Raw genomic sequence first — 14,893 nt, forward strand, 5'->3', positions numbered from 1 at the left:
TTCTGAGCTGCACAATTCTGGGGAAAATGCAGAAGACAGCGTTAACTTGCATGGGCTTGGGCACTAACTAACGGTAAATGCTGCTCCAAAGGATACGACAAACCACGAAGATTTGCTAATGGTAGTTGAAAATATGCATAAACTGATATCTCACACTCAATTTCTAAATGAAACGCCAATGCCAAACCAAATGGACCACAAACACTCTTTCCCTCCTCTCCAGGGAGAGGTGACCAAGTCCCCAGTTCTGGAAGTCAACAAACAACATTCTAGAAGAAATGAAAAGAGAAAGAAAGAGCTGTCATAAGATGAGACCTTAGAGTCACAGGTGCAGATTAGCACAAATCTACCTATAAAGACTTCAGCATTATAGTATAGTAATCATTCTAAATTTTCAATATTTATACGGATTTGCTCAAGGGGAGTTGCTATCAATTAAGCAGGCAATTTTATGCTAGCAAAGCTATCCTCAACAAATACTAATACTTAACACTCATTGCTATTCAAACTCTGTAGTATAAATACATTTTACACTTTTATAAACTGGCAAATAACAGTTAATAAGCAGGATGACTACCCTTTCTTGGAACTCAGCTACTTCTATATTATAATAACTTTGAGGAAAGATCTGATCTGCAGAATCAGAGTTATTGGTTTCTAATTTCCCCCCCCCCCCCTTTGCATGCTGTTATTTTTTATATATTTAAAACAATGAGAATGTATGTACGGGCCTCTAATCATCTGCAAAGCAACCTACGCTACTGGATCCTCAATATTTGCCTGATATTCCAAATCAGTTTTTGTAGGTGATCAGCAGTTCCGACAGTGGTGTTTGGCACAGGGGTTGGAGTCTGAGTCCCAAAGCAGAAATGCAAATTACAGTAATACAGAAAGAGAATGCATTTTGATTTGCAAATCTTTGCTTTAGAGTTAGCATGTATTCATGTCTGATTAAAACTCAGAGACTGAAATACAACTATTATAATTGGATTTCTAAAGCCTACTCTAATTTTTCAACTCATTAGTAATTCATGCATTTTGATCAAATTTTCACTCTCTAGTAATTCTTTAAAGCATATCTTTGAAAGTGAGCTGCATAAGAACTTCGATGATTAGACAGATTCAAACCAATTCAGTAGCTTTGTTTATAGGGCAGCTGCCAAGACTTGAGTCACTAAGTCAGCCTGTGACATGCCCGCTTGTATAACTTGTATTCTTTGGCAATATTTGAAGGTTTTGTGTATCTGTTGTTGGATTACTTAACTCTACTCACATATCAAAAAAATGGAGTGATAAATTTGTAGAAAATTAGTTTTAAAACTGTACTCATTAAATCCAGTGGACATCAGTGTATTTTTTTTTTTTTACATCCTGCACCACCCTCTTACTTGGTGGCCAAAGAAAAGGGAAAAACCTGAAGCTGGTAAAAAGCAAACCTCTTGCCATACATCACACTTTTGATTAAAAGAACTGCTTCAAAATCCACCAGGATACTGTACCTTCCCCGACAGCAGAACTTGGTAGATATACCAAAAGGGCAAGCTCAAGTACCATCGACTTTAGCCTGTTGCATACCGATAGACACCTCTATGCAGAGACAGAAAGCACATTCTGTCTCGCTCTCTCCAACTGCTTAGTCGAATTAGTGAAAGGACAGGGCAAAGGGTAGTAAACTTCAAGCACATTTATTTGTTTTTTAAGCTAAAGTTGGATGTAATACTGAAATAATTGGTCTCCACCATTCAGAGATCTGTTCCACTATTTTCCTACAGATTTCATACCCCCAGGAGTTGTTTCCTAACTAAATGGCTTGAGAACAACAAAAAACAATAAACATTTTGAAAGATTATTTGCTATGCTTCCTCTAATGTCTAGCAAATGGTTAGGCTTTCTAAACCATCAGCTTGTAGTCTCATAGACAGCATTTCAGTTCTGGATTAAAAGAGCTTCTAGTCACCAAATGTTATTTTTTTCCTCCTAAAACAGAGGTTTGTTTCGTGGAACAAACAACTCATCAATTTGATGACTCTGGCATCCTCTTTAGGTGGTATAATGCAATCCAATCTCATATCAGATTTTAAAGCTTGTCAAAGCTTGCTTAGCTGTTCTTATTTATCTTTCTCTGGAAAAGAAAGGAAATGTTTTGTTTGCTTTCTTGTCTCATTTTGCCTTTGAGAATTCCAATGGGCCAGGTTGAAATCCAGAATATTAATTACCTTGTATACCATTACGTCAACATGATCTGGAGGAAACAGATTTTTCTGGGTTTCCTGTTCTAAATGATGTGGGCTAGAGTCAGATAGAACATTCGATAGTTGAGGACTGGGGCCTCTCTACATGCAATCAGTTCTTCCTTATCTAGTAAAGCATTGTTTTTAACTTCATGTTCTGTTAGTGCCAGGCTGAAATGAAATCACATTATTATTTTTCATATTCAACCTTTCCACACCTACAACTTCACATTTTTACACTTTTAGGTAGGGTGTCTGATGGTCAAGGATGAGAAGGTGAAGTAAAGGTAGTCATTAAGGCAGTGATCTGTGGAGCTTGAGGTCTCCTTAGCAGACACAGAACCAGAGTGTTTCCCTCCATATTTAGAATCAGACTGGTATTGGGTAGTTTCACTTGAATTCTGGCAAAACACATTCACCAGATGACTAAATAGAGAAGAACTTGAGGAGGAATTTGTCACGCACTGGCTGGAGATCAGTCCAAAGCCTGAGAGATGAAGTGTCAAAATTCCTATGGGGGAAGAACATGAACCAGTTCCAGGGAAGAGAATAAAGGGTCAGGAGACAGACAAGAATCTACCCAAGCTGCAGGAAAGCCTTGTTAGAGGCATCTCCTCTGGGACAGAGGACTCTATGATGTTCTAGACTATCTAGATAATCTCATCTAGGCTCCCTTTCCCATGACAGGTTGGACCAGATGATCTATCAAGGTCCCTTCCAACCTGGTCTGTTCTACAGTTCTGCACATTACTTTTTTAACACCTTCTACATGGGCCATACTATAGTGCTACTGGAACTACTCACTTGCAGACCAACATAGCATCCCACAACCAGCCTGAACTTTAATCTGCTGACAAATTGCTCATGACAGATTGTGGCCAGCAATGGCATAAAGACCCACTGTACAGCAGATGGCTAGGAATTTCCTTCCTAAAAGAAAGTAAGTTCTAGGCTTTGGGTCAGAAGGGAGATAAGGCAAAATGCCTTTTTGGATCAAAGTTCTTGGTTTCTCGTGCAATCACTGAGTGTGGCTGCAAAGTTCCACTTCCCATGCCAGAACAAAAGGTTTAGAAATTATACAAAGAATGGGCTGCAGGATTTTATCTCATACCAAGTAACTGATAACAACAGTATTAACTGCAGTGTAACAGAAAAACACAAAACAAAACCAAACCCCAAACACACAAACAAACAAAAAACCCCAAGCAAGCAAACAAACCCAAACCTGAAACTAGTTGTGAGGTTGGCCACTGCCTGAAACAGAAGAGGTCCTGCTTCCATGTGCACATCCGGATGAAGGAAGGGAAACTTCTATTTATGGTCAAAAAAAACTGGTGCTGCTAGCAGCATGAGGACACCATGCACAATGCCTTCATTGTTTATGAGTTACCCTTGATGGACAGAAAGAACACATCTAATTCAGTCTGAGAAAAGGAGGAGTTTTTCCTAAGCTGGCCTGGAATCAGCTGTGAAGAGGAGGTATCTCATTTCAAACGGCTTCCCAGGCAGGGATATACTGGTACATTAAGGAAACTCCAGACTTGACAGACTGGAATGAATTAGAATAATCGGAATGCCTGTATATCCCTCCAATATCAGCTCTGCCCAGGAGAAGGTCTGGGGACATTACTGTACCTGCCTTCCTCCCCTTTTCTTGGCCCATGCACTGGCAGGAATTGATCAGCTGGTCTGGAGTATGCAACAAGTACATCCTTGGCTGGTCCTAGTTCTGCAGTTTGAAATCATGGCAAAAAACATGGCTGCGAGCTTAGAAAGCAGGCTGGTAAAATGGACTGAAAGGCCAAGGAGGGAACTTACACTCATAGGCCCCTGCTGCAGCATTTACTGAGATACAGTATTTTTTGGCTTTGCAAAAGCAGACAATTTCCAAGATGGAAGGCAAATTAAATGGGATTACTTTAATAAGGCAGGCTTCCTCGCATAAAAAAAGATCAAATTCTTAATTAGTAAAATATTCTCATGCCTCTAATTTCTCTGTAATCCCTTATTTCTCAGAAGATATTGTTGGCTGTGCTAGTATCATGTTCAAAAGGCTTTTAATATTTTTTAGCATTAAGGGGAAAAGTAGAAGTTTCATTTTACCCAAAAGATAAAAAATGCTTCATATGAAAATTTTACTGTCAATCATAAACACAATCCTCAATTTGTTTGGTCTGTTTGAGACTAGGAGTATTAGATGCACTTACATTATTTTTCTTAGCAGGTAGGAAGCTCAGGGCAAAACACTTCTATTTCGAAGATAATGTATCTGTTACATCATAGAAAGTATTTCCAGCATCACTAGCCTGAGCTCATATCACCTACTCTCAAGAATCCATGACCTGTTTGGAACTGAAACTCAAGTTGACCCTGCATAACTAAGTGCTGTGGCCACCCTATTGTGTAGGGGTAGCAATTTTATATTTTAACTAGTAACTGATATTCAAATATGATTTCTATTTTCTCTTGAACACTAGTTGTCATACATTTTCGTGGTTTAACCCCAGCAACTAAGCACCACGCAGCTGCTCCTTCACCTCCCGCACAGTGGAATACTGATAGCCCCATACTAGCTACTATGAAGAAAATTAACTCTATCCCAGGCAAAACCAGCACATACATTTACAATATTACATTGCAAACAGGTTAGGCTTCAATGTACAATATATTTTAGAAGAAAAGAAAATGACTGGGGAAAGAGTTGAAAGACCATTTCTTTCTATTAATATTTAAAAACACCTACATAACAGAGCATACCATGCTTTCCTTACTCTCCTGTAAATACTTAAAGTAGCCAGGCAGGTTTTTGAAGGCCACATTGCATTATTATGGATGAAGCTCCAGAAAAAAAGGCTGAATTGCAATATTTCTGCTATCATATGTGACAATATGTATTAACAAGCATGTGACCTGTACCACCTGTAATTCATAAGTTTTTGAAAAAAGAAACAGACTAGATAGCTCCATGTGTGTGCTTGTTGCTTTGGGGTTTTATTCCAGCTTACATATAATCATTTTTACTACACAGGCTCCTTGAAAAAAAAATTGAACAAATGTATGCCGCCTTCTGTTTCCTGCGTAAAACAAGAGTAACACAAGTAAGCTTACTGAAAAGCTGCAGCTTTGGAGGTCATGGTTAAATACACAGATAGGGCTGAAACTTAGGATGACAGGTGAAAAGGGAAAAGAAAGTGGAATCAAGAACCTGACTATACCCACGCTGCCCCTATTCCTTCATTGCCAGATGTTCACCCCATTTGGTCACATTACAGGCTTTCTTAATGAGCTGTTCCTGTAAACAAGCCAGCTGCTGATAAAGTGGCACAAGTAATCCAAGAGCTTCTCCACAGTCTTTTGTACCTCACAGTATGCATGACTCAACTTTCAGAAGGTTGAGCCAGTCCATACCACAAGGGAGCACTGGCATCAGCACTGGTATGGGATCATGGAGGCACAAGGATGACTAGCAAGCCCACATCCTGACCACGCAGGAAGATGTTTGTAAGACATGACCAGGCTTGCATGTTCTGCTTTTCTTTCTTACACTTGGCCTGAGGAGGAAAGCCTGCTGGATTAACTTTTAATGATACTTAATTTCCAAACTACAGAGGGCACTTGCCAGTGTAGAGCTACTGAAATTTTGGGGGGATTAAATTGTACATTTATAAGTTTCTCTCTTTTGGCTTCAGATTTTTTTTCTCTGCCTTTTACCTGTCTGCTGTTAGTTCATTATAAAAAATTATTTTCTTTCTGTTAGTTCATTATAAAAAATTATTTTCTTTCTCTGGAGTTGTATGATTTGAATCATAGGATTCTGTGTATCCTTGGTTTCCAAACAATTTGTGATTTCTGATATGCTGTGAAACCATTTCTTAATAAATATGAACGCCCTCTCTCTTACTAGAAACCTTGCACCAGCCAATGCTACAGAAGAACAAAAGGTCTATGAACCAAACATCAAGAGAAGATGGAGAAAAACATTGCAAGTAAAATGCCTTGTGAAATTCCTACTTCTAGGACAATTCCATGCTAAATGTATCCTCAGCAAAAATAGCACTGTGTAAAAGCAGTAGCCCTAATTTAAGTAAAAAAGTTTGCTGCAGAAAAATGACATTCATTGTAAGTAAGACCCAACATCCTGCTACAACGTTTGCAGACGTGGCCTTCTTGGGGAGGGACACAGGGAAAACTGATGAAGTACTAAGTAGCTGACAGGCAGACTGCCCTTTCTTCATCTTCTCCTAACAAGCTCTTCTCAGCAGAAGACAGAACAAGAACATGAGAAATTATTTGTGTTTACAAGGGCAGGTAATTCTGAGCCTCATTCCTTCTCCTCCTGTTCTTTGTTAGACCATACTCAAGCACCTCTTTCATCCAGCAGCTTGTTGGAGCCTCTTTCTTTGTCCTTGGGTCTCTACCAAACCACTGACCTTGATCCTAAACCTCATTCTCAAACTGCCCATACTGAAGTGGAACTTTCAAAAGTTAACAGTACCCGGCAGCTTCTGGCTGGGATTGGCAAAGGCACTTAAAAATCAAACTAGAAAACAAAGAGTGAATAATGAAGTAAATAAATAGAACTGAAATTCCAAATAACACAAAAAGATACAACAGAAACATTACACAATGTTTTCCGTTTTCATCTCTTTCTTAGCTCTTGTTTTGACACAGCCCCTAAACATTTATGTGACTAATAATACCACAGCAAAAGCAAAATTCTCTCTCAAAACACTTACCAAGAACATCAGAAATACGACTTTTACTGAATATGGCCTACGTAGGCAAGCCTTTTCTAGGAAGAGCAGCCTAGGGGAAAAAAACAAGCCTTTTCATGAGAATCGTGATGAAATTTGCAGTGATGATTTTACAGTCCTGTGGCAAGTTTCCCAAAAAGTAGCATCTTGGGCTAGTTTTTAGAAGACTCCCCACAAGGCTTTGAATATCTTAACTTCAAATTTACATTGTTATAGCTAGCAATAGTCAATCTTGACTTAATGCTGTGTTGTAAGCTACCTTATCTCCTTTTTACATCAAAGCTTGAATCAAATTTCCCCCCAGAACTTGATAAGGGTAAAATGCCAGTATAATGTCACTAACATACTTGGAAAACATACATGAATTTTGTCAGCATTTTTCTTTCAAAAAATATTTATAAATTATGAAAAAAAATTTAAATAAAATGTTACAAATGTAAGTTTTAAAACTTTTCCTTTCAACAAATCTAAGGTGTTTTTTCTTAATTTAAATGCTTCAATTTAAAATTAAACATTGTTTCCCTTGAGACAAAAATTGTCAACTGTCAGCTTTTGTTTATATTCTGATCAACATAATTTCTAACCCCTAATGAAATGAAATATGCGTTAATTAATTTGCTTGCATGCTTTCCTCCCGAGTCCACTGTACGATTACTGGAATGCCAATTACTTCATTATTTCTCTCTGCACTATCCATAATCCTGCTGGGGATCTAGACAGAGAGAAATTTAAGCAAAATGAAAGAAATTATAGAAAGCCCAGTCTCGCAATCATATTCTGCATTGCTATCTTATGTTTTACTACAGTTCCCATTTTCACATTAATGAAGCATATTCTTTATTTTGTATGCTTGACTGTGCAGTAAAGAACAACTACAATCTACAGGGGAGGACCTGAAACATGGAGACATTAAAGATTAAATACTACCTTCAAGAAATCTATAGGCTTTTACAATTTTCTTTAATGGAGATAGTATTTTGTATGGCAAAATTCATGTGGGTGCTTGATGGCTATGGCGCATTGAAACAAACTTCTGGGTAGCTCTTTAACCACTTGACTTGTCCTTTTTATACAAACTAGTGCTGCGCTTTGCATCTAGCAAGCATTTAATTAGTGGAGGAAAGCAAAACAACACTTTCTCTGGGAAATACTAAGAAACAACCTGCAAGATTACCACCAACCCTAACCCCATTCCCAGCTACCTCACAGAAGACCATTTCTCTCCAGGTGTTGTCATTTCATATGCTAAGAACCTTGATTTGCAGATTGAATTTTAAAGGAAGAGTTCCTCTAATGTGCAAACTCTGTTAATCTCACCAAAACTTCATTTCCTTTTGTTCTGGGAGCTGCTTATCTGAATCTAAAATGAAAGCAATCGGTTTACCCTCAGGGTTTAATACAAACAAAGATTTGGGGAAGAATTAAATTAAATGCAGAATAAGTAGTAAAGGAAGAATATTTACAGATAAAATTTCATTTTTCAAAACATTCAGGAAAAATCAGTGAACTGCAGGGACTATGCAACTGGAAAATGAGATGGCCAGATAAGCAATAAACTGTTGTTTGTTGGGGTTTTTTTGCTGAACATGCTACCAGTTTGACTTTGCAAGAATTAACTGTGAAATGCAACATGAAAAACATGTGGTTGAGTCAAAACCCCAATAGCAAGATACTTAGCTAAACTTTAGCATTTTAAACCAAAAAAAGTCCTTATAAAGAATATATTTATAGGCAGATTAAAGAGCATGCCTATAATATACAAACATAAATGTTAATAAAGTCTCCTGAGAAAGCAGTGAAAGTACTGTTGGTTGAACTGTAAATAAAAGCTGAAAATTACCTATTAATCATAGAGAATAACACACATAGAGATAAACATATACACTGCATGTGTAGAGATAAACATATACACATACACTATTTAATCTGTACTAAAGAAGGTGGTAAAAGTTCTGGAGATTAAATTGTTTTGATTTATTATCTCAGCAGGGTTAATTTGTTTCATATATATGGTGTTTGTCTGGGGGTTTTAATCAACCTAGACAGTTCTCCAGTTAATTAGTAAAACGCCTAAAGCTTCTGCATGTACTTCTAGTAGTTGACATAATGGAAACAGAAGTGAAGAGTTTTTCTAAGTGATTCTGTGAACATACTGTTCAGAGCATAGGAACAGGGACGTCCTACCACATTATTTGACTGTTAAGAAAGGCAGCGCTGTTAAGAAGTTATGTAATTCCACCTCAGATGCTGGCATATTAGCAGTAACATCCTAAAAAAATTAACAGTTAGGAGTTATGAATTCATATACATGCAAACAAAAATCATTCATCCTTTCAAAAGCTCTTGTTGTGCCTAAAATATGAGGATACCCCCATCCCACTGCCTAGACATTTATATGACCTTTCAATATCTCCCAGGCACCATACCTACAATCACCAGACTTTTATTTTGTTCCTATATTTCAAAAGGGATCCAGGAGGAAAATTACTTCCTGCGTTTATGGCCACAAGTCACAATAGCCCTGAGCTATGTTCGTAATGACATTCCTTATCTGTCGCAATCTTGGCTTCCTTTTGTTTGCTGGGCTTTTTGGGAACACTTTGTATAGTAATTACTCTAATCTTGTTCTTTTTCCTAAAACACTTCCACATAAAAAAAAGTGGATTGCGATGCAGGAGAATTAATTTACACTGTTAGAAACAAATCCAATAAACTAGAAAAATCTATCAATTTCAGTCACTGTAAACAGGGCAGATCCTGAACCCTAGAACTGACTACAGTTGGGCAGATGACATAAATGGGAACATTCAGTAGCTGTTTTATGGTGTTTGTTGTTTTTAAACAGAAAACAGGGATCAAAACTGTTATGAAAACCTAAAAATTGAGACAGCGTAGTCTTTTCTGTTCCTTCCACCTACAGGGCGAGGAAAGAACAATTGGTAAAAAAGTTACGTCTAAAATGCATGCAGCTTCTCCTGCTCCTGCATGTTTTATGAAGTACTTCTCTGGTACACAGCCTTTTCATTTAGTCTTTTGGGATCTGTTTTCTCCATTAAAACTAAAAGCCCTGTAGATTGAAAGTATTTCTCTCTGCTTTATGTAAACAGTGAATTTATCAGAGAGTACACAGGAATTGTCAAACTTCCATATCCTGTCTCTGATAGCAGTCACTATCACTGTCAGAAGAAAGCAGGCAGTCACGAGATATCCCTATCAACATGGAAAGCTGTTCCCACCATCTGAAATTGATTCATGCCTAGAAGATATCTATCCTCAAAACAACTGTAAAAAACATGAATAATCTTGCTACCTCTACAAAGCAGCAGCCTGTTCTGCAGTCCTTTGGCTTTGATGTTACATAAAAGTTACTGACCTTCTGGTGTATTTCCAAAAAACCAACTCCTTTCTCCATCATAGGACAAGATCGCATCTGTTGCTCAATTCTATTGCCTAATGACAGAAGACCGTTCTTTTTCCCAGCCGAGATGCATGCACTTCTAGTGCAGGATTGCCAATGGCAGCAAACGGAAACAAATTGTACGGTTTCTACTCTACAGCCACCCTCCAGATATACCAATGAGGTCCAAATTGTGCAGTGTGTTTGGTCATCATTAAAATTCAGAATAAATGATTACACAACACTAGCAATATCAAAGTAGTTTCCCTTATATTCTCTACTTTATCAGTGACTATCTACAGGACTTTAGTGAACCTGGTGCTGCTTCTCAGCCTCAGACAACATAATTTGGAAAAGTCATTCTGACCTTCCTAAAATGCCTCTAATTTTTAAGGCATGCTATGAAACCAATCAAAAGAACAATTTCATCTTTTTTCTACAGCTCTGGTACTCTGTTTACCTGTAAGAAGTCATGTCTTCTTCAAAGTAATCTCAAATGTGAATTGAAAAACAAAATTGAAAAAGGAGGTTTTTCAATGTGAGTGTTGAATATTCCCACTGGGCAAACTGCAAAGAAAATTCAGCATAAAATAAGTTTAAATAAGCTTTATAGTAATACCGTTCTTTGTAAACTCATTTAACTTTCACCATCAAAACCTTCAAAAATAATATTCTCTGATATCCGAGGTCACATAAACCCAATTTCTGGTGAAAAAGTCACAGTTTTCAAAGAAGATAATGAAAAGTTACAATGAAAATGTGTACTTGTATTGAGTGGGAAATAAGTTACCTAGTAGAAGGATTTAAATGAAACTTCAGAGTGAGTTTTCATTTTGCAGTTCACCTTAATACCAGCTTATGTTCCTCTTGTTGTTGGGTATTATCACATCAGATAATTAGAACACTAGTATAGGATTTCAAAGTTAACTTTTTTCTTTATCTTTGGCATCCAGTCCTTCTAGGCCATTCAAAAAAACCCTAGACAGACCTGCTGGATTAGATCATCCAGTGTATCTCAATACAGGCTGCTCTTTACAGACAGGATTTGGTGTAGTTTGTTCTATAAAAATGCACCATGTTGGGATTTCCAAAACTCCTATCAAATGTCACTTTCTTCACAGATTTCACTCTTAAGAAGCTTTCATATATTCAAATCTTAATTTTATTTTACAGATTTCACCCTGTTGTATTGGCTTCTGGCTCAGTGGATTATACTAAATAATTCCTCTTATTCTTTGTATCTGTACATGCAAAACCATAAGCAACTACAAGTTGATTTTTGCTTTTTTTTCCTTGTTTTTTTCCACCACTTTTCTGAACAAATAATCAGTCAGGACACAGTTGAAGTCTATTGCACAGCTGAGTGTGAAAGAAGAGGGACAGCAAAGAGAGAGGCCACCAAGCGCTCTTAAAGTAAAGGGAAATAGCTCACTGTTAGTATGAGATCCACTGGGAGCCAGCAGAGATGAAAACTTCCAAAATAACTTACACTGCCAACTATTCTGTTTAATAAATAATTAGTAACTGACTAATCTACTTTAATTTTCCAAACTAAAAACAATGTGAAGACTTATTACACAACAGAAAGATGGGGAGTATATGTTTACATTCTTTTCACATAGCAATATCATTTTATGTACAGTGTGCATGCAGAATTAGATGAATAAAAATAGCAGACCATATAAAAAGAATTTGAATAAAACTGTTCAGTCTTTCAGGATGTTGGATATCTGCATTATTTTCTCCATAAGTATTTTGATTAATTCAGGATCCCCACAAAGGAGAGTCTTATTATGAATCACCTCAAGTTTGGCTGGCTTTCGCAAGGCCACAGGAATGTTCCCACTCTGAAATGTACATTTAATTGGAAGGAATTAATAAACTGTTTAGAGTAGAAGAAAAACACCATAGACTCCATCTGCTTGAGAGCTCAGTACTTCTTAGGATACTTGGCTCAACAGTAAATTGTCTTGTAATTTTTTGATGATTTCTCTACCTTACAAAGAACTTGAAATATCTTCAGCATAACAACAACCGGATTCTCATCTCTCTTTTCTGTTGTTCTTTACCTTCTCACTCCATGTTCAACAATGTGAACTTTGTTGTATATATAGATGTTGCTAACTATCATCTAAGAAATATTTATTGAGGAATCCTAACATGGTTACAATTTTCCCCATTAAATTATTCAAGCTGCAACCTTTCCACAAAGGCAAACCCCATTATTTCCAGAACATGAATGGGTTAAATTTTAATGTGTTATGATGGAGGCCAGTACTGCAGAGCAATCTAGTCATCCCACAATGAAAAGGAACACCACATTGCAACACAAAGGTCTCTGAACAGTCTGTACAATCATCAGTTGACATCACATCACTGCTAATTAAATAGAGTTGACACAACTTTTGTAAGAAGGTATGGAGAAAGATGTCTCAACTTGGGAAAACTTGCAGTTTTCTTGAGTAACATTCAGTTTTAGGAAGTATCTGTTTTATATAATGCTTATCAGTTCTACCTGGGAAAAAGACAAATATTACGTGTGTGTACTCAAATCTGAAAGACAGGAAAGTTAATCTGCTTGAATGCTGTAGAAGTAGCATGTAATAAATGGATACTGTGAGAAAGAAAAACAACATATTTGTACAGAGTAATTCAGCTTCCAGGGTAGAAAGATTTCTGGTGCCTGTGATGGATAGAAATTCACTAAGATTACACGTTACTACAATAATACAACTCTCTTTTCAGAAGAGTTGCTAGATGGGACGTAACTAGTCAGGTACCTTATTGATTTAACAAAATCTGCAACACAAATACATAAAAAAGAGATAGCAATCGCTTCCCTGATCACACAAGTAATGTTTTACATGTATTTTAAACAAAATAATATTTATATGCTCTTAATTCCATCTCTCTTTTAGATAATTCCATTGTGCTATTTTACATGGTAGCTACCCATACAGTGTCATCTGAATGTTTTACATACGAGCAGATTATTCACTTGCAGCCAAGGATTATCCACTTTTGATTAGGTAAGAAGGACAGATCAATAAACTCTTTGTATGCAGCACAGTAGTCCTGAGTTCATTAGAAGAGAGTGGATATGAAAAGTTTGGAGCAAGACAACTTACTGTCATGGGTTAACCCCTGTTGGCAGCCAAGTCCCACCCAGCCAGCCACTCACTCCCCCACCCCAACACCCATGGGATGGGGCAGAGAATCAGAAGGGTAAAAGTATAAGCAAAGCAAAACAAGGAGTTCATTCACCACTTCCCATGGGCAGGCAGGTGTTCAGCCATCTCCAGGAAAGCAGGGCTCCATCACACATTAACGGTGACTTGGGAAGACAAACACCATCACTCCAAATATCCCCCCCTTCCTCATTCTTTCCCCAACCTTATATGCCGACCATGATGCCATATGATCTGGGATATCCCTTTGGTCAGTGGGGGTCAGCTGTCCCAGCTGTGTCCCCTCCCAACTTCTTGTCCACCCCCAGCCTCCTTGCTGGCGGGGCAGTGAGAGAAATAGAAAAGGCCTTGGCTCTGTGAAAGCACTGCCCAGCAATAATTAAAACACCCTTGTATTATCAACACTGTTTTGGTCACAAATACAAAACATAGCACCATACAAGCTGCTATGAAGAAAATTAACTCTACCCCAGCCAAAACCAGTACACTTGCACACACACACACAAAGTAATCAGAACAAACAAAATACTTTAACAAGATATAGGTCAAATATGCAATCAGAGTCAGCTCAGCCCAATTTACAAACCAGGTTGTTATAAGCCATGAAAAGAAAAAAAAACTGAAAAAGGAGGGGTGGAGGCAGCCCCTCTGAAATAATTATCTACTGAACATTTTCCACTTAAGTAAAACATTATCAAATGCTAAGGGCAGGTGTGTACTTTACAGTCTTTTTTTGAAAATAATTTTTCCTGTGAGAGCAGACATACACAGACACAAACCAAACAGCGTTCTCAAGGTTTTAAGCCAATTGTTTTTTGAAGAGGAGGAATTTAGGGAACATTTAACAGTGCACACATTGAATTTGAGATATCTGAGCACTGGAAGAGGTGACAAATTGCAAAAGTACTTTTTTGTTCACAGATACAAAGGTGTTTTCCCCATCATACAGGAGAATTATGTTCAAAAAACAAACAGGAAAGCTGAGAAAAATGTTGGATGGTTATTTGTGTGAATGGTGACCTCAAAGCAGGTACAAGGTCAATGAGAAACCAATAATGCAGAAGATGAATTGCATTGAAAATTACAGCACTTTTTCCTCTCAATAAAAAAGAACAAAACCCACAGCTTAAGAGCATGTATTGAAAACACTAATTTTAGAGTGACCCAGATGAGAGGAGCGTATGGGTGTTAAGAAAAGTGCCTGAGAGGGTTTTTTTTCTGCAAATGTCTGTGAAGTAAGTCTTGGCCCACTTAAACACTTGATACTGGAAAAAATGAATAAATCATTTTTTAAAAATCAAGAACACAAACAAACATGGCCAG

Source organism: Buteo buteo, chromosome 1 (genome assembly GCF_964188355.1).
Source record: "Buteo buteo chromosome 1, bButBut1.hap1.1, whole genome shotgun sequence".
NCBI classification, from domain to species: Eukaryota; Metazoa; Chordata; class Aves; order Accipitriformes; family Accipitridae; genus Buteo; species Buteo buteo.